This window comes from Syngnathus scovelli, chromosome 1 (assembly GCF_024217435.2).
Source record: "Syngnathus scovelli strain Florida chromosome 1, RoL_Ssco_1.2, whole genome shotgun sequence".
NCBI classification, from domain to species: Eukaryota; Metazoa; Chordata; class Actinopteri; order Syngnathiformes; family Syngnathidae; genus Syngnathus; species Syngnathus scovelli.
Genome location: NC_090847.1, coordinates 4,895,235 through 4,908,709, shown reverse-complemented (window position 1 = coordinate 4,908,709; position 13,475 = coordinate 4,895,235).

Below are 13,475 nucleotides of genomic sequence, written 5' to 3'. Positions count from 1 at the left end.
CAGAGTGACGGGAGGAGCACATTTCAGAAAACGTGCTCAGCTCGTCGAGAAAATGCGATTTAAGCAATCAAATTAAAAATGCACCCAAAACCTAAACCAAACGTTGCAGGTGGTTATTTCTTCATGCGCAGTGGTCAACGCGGCACTCTCTAGCTGCCAAGAGCACTTTTTACTATGCGCACCCAACCAGAGTGACGGGAGGAGCACATTTAAGAAAACGTGCTCAGCTCGTCGAGAAAATGCGATTTAAGCAATAAAATTAAAAATGCACCTAAAACCTAAACCAAACGTTGCAGATGATCATTTCTTTATGCGCAGTGGTCAACGCAGCACTCTCTAGCTGCCAAGAGCACTTTTTACTATGCACACCCAACCAGAGTGACGGGAGGAGCACATTCCAGAAAAGGTGCTCAGCTCGTCGAGAAAATACGATTTAAGTAATAAAATTAAAAATGCACCCAAAACCTAAACCAAACGTTGCAGGTGGTTATTTCTTCATGCGCAGCGGTCAACGCGGCACTCTCTAGCTGCCAAGAGCACTTTTTACTATGCGCACCCAACCAGAGTGACGAAGGAGCACATTTCAGAAAACGTGCTCAGCTCGTCGAGAAAATGCGATTTAATCAATAAAATTAAAAATGCACCTAAAACCTAAACCAAACGTTGCAGGTGGTTATTTCTTCATGTGCAGCCGTCAACGCGGCACTCTCTAGCTGCCAAGAGCACTTTTTACTATGCGCACCCAACCAGAGTGACGGGAGGAGCACATTTCAGAAAACGTGCTCAGCTCGTCGAGAAAATGCGATTTAAGCAATAAAATTAAAAATGCACCTAAAACCTAAACCAAACGTTGCAGGTGGTTATTTCTTCATGCGCAGTGGTCAACGCGGCACTCTCTAGCTGCCAATAGCACTTTTTACTATGCGCACCCAACCAGAGTGACGGGAGGAGCACATTTCAGAAAACGTGCTTAGCTCGTCCAGAAAATGCGATTTAAGCAATAAAATTAAAAATGCACCTAAAACCTAAACCAAACGTTGCAGGTGGTTATTTCTTCATGCGCAGTGGTCAACGCGGCACTCTCTAGCTGCCAATAGCACTTTTTACTATGCGCACCCAACCAGAGTGACGGGAGGAGCACATTTCAGAAAACGTGCTCAGCTCGTCCAGAAAATGCGATTTAATCAATAAAATTAAAAATGCACCCAAAACCTAAACCAAACGCTGCAGATGGTCATTTCTTCATGCGCAGTGGTCAAGGCGGCACTCTCTAGCTGCCAAGAGCACTTTTTACTATGCACACCCAACCAGAGTGACGGGAGGAGCACATTCCAGAAAACGTGCTCAGCTCGTCGAGAAAATGCGATTTAAGTAATAAAATTAAAAATGCACCCAAAACCTAAACCAAACGTTGCAGATGGTCAATTCTTCATGCGCAGTGGTCAACGCGGCACTCTCTAGCTGCCAAGAGCACTTTTTACTATGCGCACCCAACCAGAGTGACGGGAGGAGCACATTTCAGAAAACGTGCTCAGCTCGTCGAGAAAATGCGATTTAAGCAATAAAATTAAAAATGCACCTAAAACCTAAACCAAACGTTGCAGGTGGTTATTTCTTCATGCGCAGTGGTAAACGCGGCACTCTCTAGCTGCCAAGAGCACTTTTTACTATGCGCACCCAACCAGAGTGACGGGAGGAGCACATTTCAGAAAACGTGCTCAGCTCGTCGAGAAAATGCGATTTAAGCAATAAAATTAAAAATGCACCTAAAACCTAAACCAAACGTTGCAGGTGGTTATTTCTTCATGCGCAGTGGTCAACGCGGCACTCTCTAGCTGCCAAGAGCACTTTTTACTATGCACACCCAACCAGAGTGACGGGAGGAGCACATTTCAGAAAACGTGCTCAGCTCGTCGAGAAAATGCGATTTAAGCAATCAAATTAAAAATGCACCCAAAACCTAAACCAAACGTTGCAGGTGGTTATTTCTTCATGCGCAGTGGTCAACGCGGCACTCTCTAGCTGCCAAGAGCACTTTTTACTATGCGCACCCAACCAGAGTGACGGGAGGAGCACATTTCAGAAAACGTGCTCAGCTCGTCGAGAAAATGCGATTTAAGCAATAAAATTAAAAATGCACCCAAAACCTAAACCAAACGCTGCAGATGGTCATTTCTTCATGCGCAGTGGTCAAGGTGGCACTCTCTAGCTGCCAAGAGCACTTTTTACTATGCACACCCAACCAGAGTGACGGGAGGAGCACATTCCAGAAAACGTGCTCAGCTCGTCGAGAAAATGCGATTTAAGCAATAAAATTAAAAATGCCCCTAAAACCTAAACCAAACGTTGCAGATGGTCATTTCTTCATGAGCAGTGGTCAACGCGGCACTCTCTAGCTGCCAAGAGCACTTTTTACTATGCACACCCAACCAGAGTGACGGGAGGAGCACATTCCAGAAAACTTGCTCAGCTCGTCGAGAAAATGCGATTTAAGCAATAAAATTAAAAATGTCCCTAAAACCTAAACCAAACGTTGCAGATGGTCATTTCTTCATGCGCAGTGGTCAACGCGGCACTCTCTAGCTGCCAAGAGCACTTTTTACTATGCACACCCAACCAGAGTGACGGGAGGAGCACATTTCAGAAAACGTGCTCAGCTCGTCGAGAAAATGCGACTTAAGCAATAAAATTAAAAATGCACCCAAAACCTAAACCAAACGCTCCAGATGGTCATTTCTTCATGCGCAGTGGTCAAGGTGGCACTCTCTAGCTGCCAAGAGCACTTTTTACTATGCGCACCCAACCAGAATGACGGGAGGAGCACATTTCAGAAAACGTGCTCAGTTCGTCGAGAAAATGCGATTTAAGCAATAAAATTAAAAATGCACCCAAAACCTAAACCAAACGTTGCAGATGGTCATTTCTTCATGCGCAGTGGTCAACGCGGCACTCTCTAGCTGCCAAGAGCACTTTTTACTATGCGCACCCAACCAGAGTGACGGGAGGAGCACATTTCAGAAAACGTGCTCAGCTCGACGAGAAAATGTGATTTAAGCAATAAAATTAAAAATGCACCCAAAACCTAAACCAAACGTGGCAGGTGGTTATTTCTTCATGCGCAGTGGTCAACGCGGCACTCTCTAGCTGCCAAGAGCACGTTTTACTATGCGCACCCAACCAGAGTGACGGGAGGAGCACATTTCAGAAAACGTGCTCAGCTCCTCGAGAAAATGCGATTTAAGCAATAAAATTAAAAATTGCACCTAAAACCTAAACCAAACTTTGCAGGTGGTTATTTCTTCATGCGCAGCAGTCAACGCGCCACTCTCTAGCTGCCAAGAGCACTTTTTACTATGCGCACCCAACCAGAGTGACGGGAGGAGCACATTTCAGAAAACGTGCTCAGCTCGTCGAGAAAATGCGATTTAAGCAATAAAATTAAAAATGCACCTAAAACCTAAACCAAACGTTGCAGGTGGTTATTTCTTCATGCGTAGTGGTCAACGCGGCACTCTCTAGCTGCCAAGAGCACTTTTTACTGTGCGCACCCAACCAGAGTGACGGGAGGAGCACATTTCAGAAAACGAGCTCAGCTCGTCGAGAAAATGCGATTTAAGCAATAAAATTAAAAATGCACCTAAAACCTAAACCAAACGTTGCAGGTGGTTATTTCTTCATGCGCAGCAGTCAACGCGGCACTCTCTAGCTGCCAAGAGCACTTTTTACTATGCGCACCCAACCAGAGTGACGGGAGGAGCACATTTCAGAAAACGTGCTCAGCTCGACGAGAAAATGCGATTTAAGCAATAAAATTAAAAATGCACCTAAAACCTAACCCAAACGTTGCAGGTGGTTATTTCTTCATGCGCAGTGGTCAACGCGGCACTCTCTAGCTGCCAAGAGCACTTTTTACTATGTGCACCCAACCAGAGTGACGGGAGGAGCACATTTCAGAAAACGTGCTCAGCTCGTCGAGAAAATGCGATTTAAGCAATAAAATTAAAAATGCACCTAAAACCTAAACCAAACGTTGCAGATGGTCATTTCTTCATGTGCAGTGGTCAACGCGGCACTCTCTAGCTGCCAAGAGCACCTTTTACTATGCGCACCCAACCAGAGTGACGGGAGGAGCACATTTCAGAAAACGTGCTCAGCTCGTCGAGAAAATGCAATTTAAACAATAAAATTAAAAATGCACCTAAAACCTAAACCAAACGTTGCAGGTGGTTATTTCTTCATGCACAGTGGTCAACGCGGCACTCTCTAGCTGCCAAGAGCACGTTTTACTATGCGCACCCAACCAGAGTGACGGGAGGAGCACATTTCAGAAAACGTGCTCAGCTCGTCGAGAAAATGCTATTTAAGCAATAAAATTAAAAATGCACCCAAAACCTAAACCAAACGTTGCAGATGGTCATTTCTTCATGCGCAGTGGTCAACGCGGCACTCTCTAGCTGCCAAGAGCACTTTTTACTATGCGCACCCAACCAGAGTGACGGGAGGAGCACATTTCAGAAAACGTGCTCAGCTCGTCGAGAAAATGCGATTTAAGCAACAAAATTAAAAATGCACCTAAAACCTAAACCAAACGTTGCAGGTGGTTATTTCTTCATGCGCAGTGGTCAACGCGGCACTCTCTAGCTGCCAAGAGCACTTTTTACTATGCGCACCCAACAAGAGTGGCGGGAGGAGCACATCTCAGAAAAAGTGCTCAGCTCGTCGAGAAAATTCGATTTAAGCAATAAAATTAAAAATGCACCTAAAACCTAAACCAAACGTTGCAGATGATCATTTCTTTATGCGCAGTGGTCAACGCGGCACTCTCTAGCTGCCAAGAGCACTTTTTACTATGCGCACCCAACCAGAGTGACGGGAGGAGCACATTTCAGAAAACGTGCTCAGCTCGTCGAGAAAATGCGATTTAAGTAATAAAATTAAAAATGCACCCAAAACCTAAACCAAACGTTGCAGGTGGTTATTTCTTCATGCGCAGCGGTCAACGCGGCACTCTCTAGCTGCCAAGAGCACTTTTTACTATGCGCACCCAACCAGAGTGACGGGAGGAGCACATTTCAGAAAACGTGCTCAGCTCGTCGAGAAAATGCGATTTAATCAATAAAATTAAAAATGCACCTAAAACCTAAACCAAACGTTGCAGGTGGTTATTTCTTCATGTGCAGCCGTCAACGCGGCACTCTCTAGCTGCCAAGAGCACTTTTTACTATGCGCACCCAACCAGAGTGACGGGAGGAGCACATTTCAGAAAACGTGCTCAGCTCGTCGAGAAAATGCGATTTAAGCAATAAAATTAAAAATGCACCTAAAACCTAAACCAAACGTTGCAGGTGGTTATTTCTTCATGCGCAGTGGTCAACGCGGCACTCTCTAGCTGCCAATAGCACTTTTTACTATGCGCACCCAACCAGAGTGACGGGAGGAGCACATTTCAGAAAACGTGCTCAGCTCGTCCAGAAAATGCGATTTAAGCAATAAAATTAAAAATGCACCTAAAACCTAAACCAAACGTTGCAGGTGGTTATTTCTTCATGCGCAGTGGTCAACGCGGCACTCTCTAGCTGCCAAGAGCACTTTTTACTATGCGCCTCCAACAAGAGTAACGGGAGGAGCACATTTCAGAAAACGTGCTCAGCTCGTCGAGAAAATGCGATTTAAGCAATAAAATTAAAAATGCACCTAAAACCTAAACCAAACGTTGCAGGTGGTTATTTCTTTATGTGCAGCAGTCAACGTGGCACTCTCTAGCTGCTAAGAGCACTTTTTACTATGCGCACCCAACCAGAGTGACGGGAGGAGCACATTTCAGAAAACGTGCTCAGCTCGTCGAGAAAATGCGATTTAAGCAATACAATTAAAAATGCACCCAAAACCTAAACCAAACGTTGCAGATGGTCATTTCTTCATGCGCAGTGGTCAACGCGGCACTCTCTAGCTGCCAAGAGCACTTTTTACTATGCGCACCCAACCAGAGTGACGGGAGGAGCACATTTCAGAAAACGTGCTCAGCTCGACGAGAAAATGCGATTTAAGCAATAAAATTAAAAATGCACCCAAAACCTAAACCAAACGTTGCAGATGGTCATTTCTTCATGTGCAGTGGTCAACGCGGCAATCTCTAGCTGCCAAGAGCACTTTTTACTATGCGCATCCAACCAGAGTGACGGGAGGAGCACATTTCAGAAAACGTGCTCAGCTCGTCGAGAAAATGCGATTTAAGCAATAAAATTAAAAATGCACCTAAAACCTAAACCAAACGTTGCAGGTGGTTATTTCTTCATGCGCAGTGGTCAACGCGGCACTCTCTAGCTGCCAAGAGCACTTTTTACTATGCGCACCCAACCAGAGTGACGGGAGGAGCACATTTCAGAAAACGTGCTCAGCTCGTCCAGAAAATGCGATTTAAGCAATAAAATTAAAAATGCACCCAAAACCTAAACCAAACGTTGCAGGTGGTTATTTCTTCATGCGCAGCGGTCAACGCGGCACTCTCTAGCTGCCAAGAGCACTTTTTACTATGCGCACCCAACCAGAGTGACGGGAGGAGCACATTTCAGAAAACGTGCTCAGCTCGTCGAGAAAATGCGATTTAATCAATAAAATTAAAAATGCACCTAAAACCTAAACCAAACGTTGCAGGTGGTTATTTCTTCATGTGCAGCCGTCAACGCGGCACTCTCTAGCTGCCAAGAGCACTTTTTACTATGCGCACCCAACCAGAGTGACGGGAGGAGCACATTTCAGAAAACGTGCTCAGCTCGTCGAGAAAATGCGATTTAAGCAATAAAATTAAAAATGCACCTAAAACCTAAACCAAACGTTGCAGGTGGTTATTTCTTCATGCGCAGTGGTCAACGCGGCACTCTCTAGCTGCCAATAGCACTTTTTACTATGCGCACCCAACCAGAGTGACGGGAGGAGCACATTTCAGAAAACGTGCTCAGCTCGTCCAGAAAATGCGATTTAAGCAATAAAATTAAAAATGCACCTAAAACCTAAACCAAACGTTGCAGGTGGTTATTTCTTCATGCGCAGTGGTCAACGCGGCACTCTCTAGCTGCCAAGAGCACTTTTTACTATGCGCACCCAACCAGAGTGACGGGAGGAGCACATTTCAGAAAACGTGCTCAGCTCGACGAGAAAATGCGATTTAAGCAATAAAATTAAAAATGCACCCAAAACCTAAACCAAACGTTGCAGATGGTCATTTCTTCATGTGCAGTGGTCAACGCGGCAATCTCTAGCTGCCAAGAGCACTTTTTACTATGCGCACCCAACCAGAGTGACGGGAGGAGCACATTTCAGAAAACGTGCTCAGCTCGTCGAGAAAATGCGATTTAAGCAATAAAATTAAAAATGCACCTAAAACCTAAACCAAACGTTGCAGGTGGTTATTTCATCATGCACAGTTGTCAACGCGGCACTCTCTAGCTGCCAAGAGCACTTTTTACTATGCGCACCCAACCAGAGTGACGGGAGGAGCACATTTCAGAAAACGTGCTCAGCTCGTCGAGAAAATGCGATTTAAGCAATAAAATTAAAAATGCACCCAAAACCTAAACCACACGTTGCAGATGGTCATTTCTTCATGCGCAGAGGTCAACGCGGCACTCTCTAGCTGCCAAGAGCACTTTTTACTATGCGCACCCAACCAGAGTGACGGGAGGAGCACATTTCAGAAAACGTGCTCAGCTCGTCGAGAAAATGCGATTTAAGCAATAAAATTAAAAATGCACCTAAAACCTAAACCAAACGTTGCAGGTGGTTATTTCTTCATGCGCAGTGGTCAACGCGGCACTCTCTAGCTGCCAAGAGCACTTTTTACTATGCACACCCAACCAGAGTGACGGGAGGAGCACATTTCAGAAAACGTGCTCAGCTCGTCGAGAAAATGCGATTTAAGCAATAAAATTAAAAATGCACCCAAAACCTAAACCAAACGTTGCAGGTTTTTATTTCTTCATGCGCAGTGGTCAACGCGGCACTCTCTCGCTGCCAAGAGCACTTTTTACTATGCGCACCCAACCAGAGTGACGGGAGGAGCACATTTCAGAAAACGTGCTCAGCTCGTCGAGAAAATGCGATTTAAGCAATAAAATTAAAAATGCACCTAAAACCTAAACCAAACGTTGCAGGTGGTTATTTCTTCATGCGCAGTGGTCAACGCGGCACTCTCTAGCTGCCAAGAGCACTTTTTACTGTGCGCACCCAACCAGAGTGACGGGAGGAGCACATTTCAGAAAACGAGCTCAGCTCGTCGAGAAAATGCGATTTAAGCAATAAAATTAAAAATGCACCTAAAACCTAAACCAAACGTTGCAGGTGGTTATTTCTTCATGCGCAGTGGTCAACGCGGCACTCTCTAGCTGCCAAGAGCACTTTTTACTATGCGCACCCAACCAGAGTGACGGGAGGAGCACATTTCAGAAAACGTGCTCAGCTCGTCGAGAAAATGCGATTTAAGCAATAAAATTAAAAATGCACCTAAAACCTAAACCAAACGTTGCAGGTGGTTATTTCTTCATGCGCAGCAGTCAACGCGGCACTCTCTAGCTGCCAAGAGCACTTTTTACTATGCGCACCCAACCAGAGTGACGGGAGGACCACATTTCAGAAAACGTGCTCAGCTCGTCCAGAAAATGCGATTCAAGCAATGAAATTAAAAATACACCTAAAACCTAAACTAAACGTTGCAGGTGGTTATTTCTTCATGCGCATTGGTCAACGCGGCACTCTCTAGCTGCCAAGAGCACTTTTTACTATGCGCACCCAACCAGAGTGACGGGAGGAGCACATTTCAGAAAACGTGCTCAGCTCGTCGAGAAAATGCGATTTAAGCAATAAAATTAAAAATGCACCTAAAACCTAAACCGAACGCTGCATATGGTCATTTCTTCATGCGCAGTGGTCAACGCGGCACTCTATAGCTGCCAAGAGGACTTTTTACTATGCACACCCAACCAGAGTGACGGGAGGAGCACATTCCAGAAAACGTGCTTAGCTCGTCGAGAAAATGCAATTTAAGCAATAAAATTAAAAATGCACCCAAAACCTAAACCAAACGTTGCAGATGGTCATTTCTTCATGCGCAGTGGTCAACGCGGCACTCTCTAGCTGCCAAGAGCACTTTTTACTATGCGCACCCAACCAGAGTGACGGGAGGAGCACATTTCAGAAAACGTGCTCAGCTCGTCGAGAAAATGCGATTTAAGCAATCAAATTAAAAATGCACCCAAAACCTAAACCAAACGTTGCAGGTGGTTATTTCTTCATGCGCAGTGGTCAACGCGGCACTCTCTAGCTGCCAAGAGCACTTTTTACTATGCGCACCCAACCAGAGTGACGGGAGGAGCACATTTCAGAAAACCTGCTCAGCTCGTCGAGAAAATGCGATTTAAGCAATAAAATTAAAAATGCACCTAAAACCTAAACCAAACGTTGCAGGTGGTTATTTCTTCATGCACAGTGGTCAACGCGGCACTCTCTAACTGCCAAGAGCACTTTTTACTATGCGCACCCAACCAGAGTGACGGGAGGAGCACATTTCAGAAAACGTGCTCAGCTCGTCGAGAAAATGCGATTTAAGCAATAAAATTAAAAATGCACCTAAAACCTAAACCAAACGTTGCAGATGATAATTTCTTTATGCGCAGTGGTCAACCCAGCACTCTCTAGCTGCCAAGAGCACTTTTTACTATGCGCACCCAACCAGAGTGACGGGAGGAGCACATTTCAGAAAACGTGCTCAGCTCGTCGAGAAAATGTGATTTAAGCAATAAAATTAAAAATGCACCTAAAACCTAAACCAAACGTTGCAGATGATCATTTCTTTATGCGCAGTGGTCAACGCAGCACTCTCTAGCTGCCAAGAGCACTTTTTACTATGCACACCCAACCAGAGTGACGGGAGGAGCACATTCCAGAAAAGGTGCTCAGCTCGTCGAGAAAATGCGATTTAAGTAATAAAATTAAAAATGCACCCAAAACCTAAACCAAACGTTGCAGGTGGTTATTTCGTCATGCGCAGCGGTCAACGCGGCACTCTCTAGCTGCCAAGAGCACTTTTTACTATGCGCACCCAACCAGAGTGACGGGAGGAGCACATTTCAGAAAACGTGCTCAGCTCGTCGAGAAAATGCGATTTAATCAATAAAATTAAAAATGCACCTAAAACCTAAACCAAACGTTGCAGGTGGTTATTTCTTCATGTGCAGCCGTCAACGCGGCACTCTCTAGCTGCCAAGAGCACTTTTTACTATGCGCACCCAACCAGAGTGACGGGAGGAACACATTTCAGAAAACGTGCTCAGCTCGTCGAGAAAATGCGATTTAAGCAATAAAATTAAAAATGCACCTAAAACCTAAACCAAACGTTGCAGGTGGTTATTTCTTCATGCGCAGTGGTCAACGCGGCACTCTCTAGCTGCCAAGAGCACTTTTTACTATGCGCACCCAACCAGAGTGACGGGAGGAGCACATTTCAGAAAACGTGCTCAGCTCGTCCAGAAAATGCGATTTAAGCAATAAAATTAAAAATGCACCTAAAACCTAAACCAAACGTTGCAGGTGGTTATTTCTTCATGCGCAGTGGTCAACGCGGCACTCTCTAGCTGCCAAGAGCACTTTTTACTATGCACACCCAACCAGAGTGACGGGAGGAGCACATTTCAGAAAACGTGCTCAGCTCGTCGAGAAAATGCGATTTAAGCAATCAAATTAAAAATGCACCCAAAACCTAAACCAAACGTTGCAGGTGGTTATTTCTTCATGCGCAGTGGTCAACGCGGCACTCTCTAGCTGCCAAGAGCACTTTTTACTATGCGCACCCAACCACAGTGACGGGAGGAGCACATTTCAGAAAACCTGCTCAGCTCGTCGAGAAAATGCGATTTAAGCAATAAAATTAAAAATGCACCTAAAACCTAAACCAAACGTTGCAGGTGGTTATTTCTTCATGCACAGTGGTCAACGCGGCACTCTCTAACTGCCAAGAGCACTTTTTACTATGCGCACCCAACCAGAGTGACGGGAGGAGCACATTTCAGAAAACGTGCTCAGCTCGTCGAGAAAATGCGATTTAAGCAATAAAATTAAAAATGCACCCAAAACCTAAACCAAACGTTGCAGGTGGTTATTTCTTCATGCGCAGTGGTCAACGCGGCACTCTCTAGCTGCCAAGAGCACTTTTTACTATGCGCACCCAACCATTGTGACGGGAGGAGCACATTTCAGAAAACGTGCTCAGCTCGTCGAGAAAATGCATTTTAAGCAATAAAATTAAAAATGCACCTAAAACCTAAACCAAACGTTGAAGATGGTCATTTATTCATGCGCAGTGGTCAACGCGGCACTCTCTAGCTGCCAAGAGCACTTTTTACTATGCGCACCCAACCAGAGTGACGGGAGGAGCACATTTCAGAAAACGTGCTCAGCTCCTCCAGAAAATGCGATTTAAGCAATAAAATTAAAAATGCACCCAAAACTTAAACCAAACGTTGCAGGTGGTTATTTCTTCATGCGCAGTGGTCAACGCGGCACTCTGGAGCACATTTCAGAAAACGTGCTCAGCTCGTCGAGAAAATGCTATTTAAGCAATAAAATTAAAAATGCACCCAAAACCTAAACCAAACGTTGCAGATGGTCATTTCTTCATGCGCAGTGGTCAACGCGGCACTCTCTAGCTGCCAAGAGCACTTTTTACTATGCGCACCCAACCAGAGTGACGGGAGGAGCACATTTCAGGAAACGTGCTCAGCTCGTCGAGAAAATGCGATTTAAGCAATAAAATTAAAAATGCACCTAAAACCTAAACCAAACGTTGCAGGTGGTTATTTCTTCATGCGCAGCCGTCAACGCGGCACTCTCTAGCTGCCAAGAGCACTTTTTACTATGCACACCCAACCAGAGTGACGGGAGGAGCACATTCCAGAAAAGGTGCTCAGCTCGTCGAGAAAATGCGATTTAAGTAATAAAATTAAAAATGCACCTAAAACCTAAACCAAACGTTGCAGGTGGTTATTTCTTCATGCGCAGTGGTCAACGCGGCACTCTCTAGCTGCCAAGAGCACTTTTTACTATGCGCACCCAACCAGAGTGACGGGAGGAACACATTTCAGAAAACGTGCTCAGCTCGTCGAGAAAATGCGATTTAAGCAATAAAATTAAAAATGCACCTAAAACCTAAACCAAACGTTGCAGGTGGTTATTTCTTCATGCGCAGTGGTCAACGCGGCACTCTCTAGCTGCCAAGAGCACTTTTTACTATGCGCACCCAACCAGAGTGACGGGAGGAGCACATTTCAGAAAACGTGCTCAGCTCGTCCAGAAAATGCGATTTAAGCAATAAAATTAAAAATGCACCTAAAACCTAAACCAAACGTTGCAGGTGGTTATTTCTTCATGCGCAGTGGTCAACGCGGCACTCTCTAGCTGCCAAGAGCACTTTTTACTATGCACACCCAACCAGAGTGACGGGAGGAGCACATTTCAGAAAACGTGCTCAGCTCGTCGAGAAAATGCGATTTAAGCAATCAAATAAAAAATGCACCCAAAACCTAAACCAAACGTTGCAGGTTGTTATTTCTTCATGCGCAGTGGTCAACGCGGCACTCTCTAGCTGCCAAGAGCACTTTTTACTATGCGCACCCAACCAGAGTGACGGGAGGAGCACATTTCAGAAAACCTGCTCAGCTCGTCGAGAAAATGCGATTTAAGCAATAAAATTAAAAATGCACCTAAAACCTAAACCAAACGTTGCAGGTGGTTATTTCTTCATGCACAGTGGTCAACGCGGCACTCTCTAACTGCCAAGAGCACTTTTTACTATGCGCACCCAACCAGAGTGACGGGAGGAGCACATTTCAGAAAACGTGCTCAGCTCGTCGAGAAAATGCGATTTAAGCAATAAAATTAAAAATGCACCCAAAACCTAAACCAAACGTTGCAGGTGGTTATTTCTTCATGCGCAGTGGTCAACGCGGCACTCTCTAGCTGCCAAGAGCACTTTTTACTATGCGCACCCAACCATTGTGACGGGAGGAGCACATTTCAGAAAACGTGCTCAGCTCGTCGAGAAAATGCATTTTAAGCAATAAAATTAAAAATGCACCTAAAACCTAAACCAAACGTTGAAGATGGTCATTTATTCATGCGCAGTGGTCAACGCGGCACTCTCTAGCTGCCAAGAGCACTTTTTACTATGCGCACCCAACCAGAGTGACGGGAGGAGCACATTTCAGAAAACGTGCTCAGCTCCTCCAGAAAATGCGATTTAAGCAATAAAATTAAAAATGCACCCAAAACTTAAACCAAACGTTGCAGGTGGTTATTTCTTCATGCGCAGTGGTCAACGCGGCACTCTGGAGCACATTTCAGAAAACGTGCTCAGCTCGTCGAGAAAATGCTATTTAAGCAATAAAATTAAAAATGCACCCAAAACCTAAACCAAACGTTGCAGATGG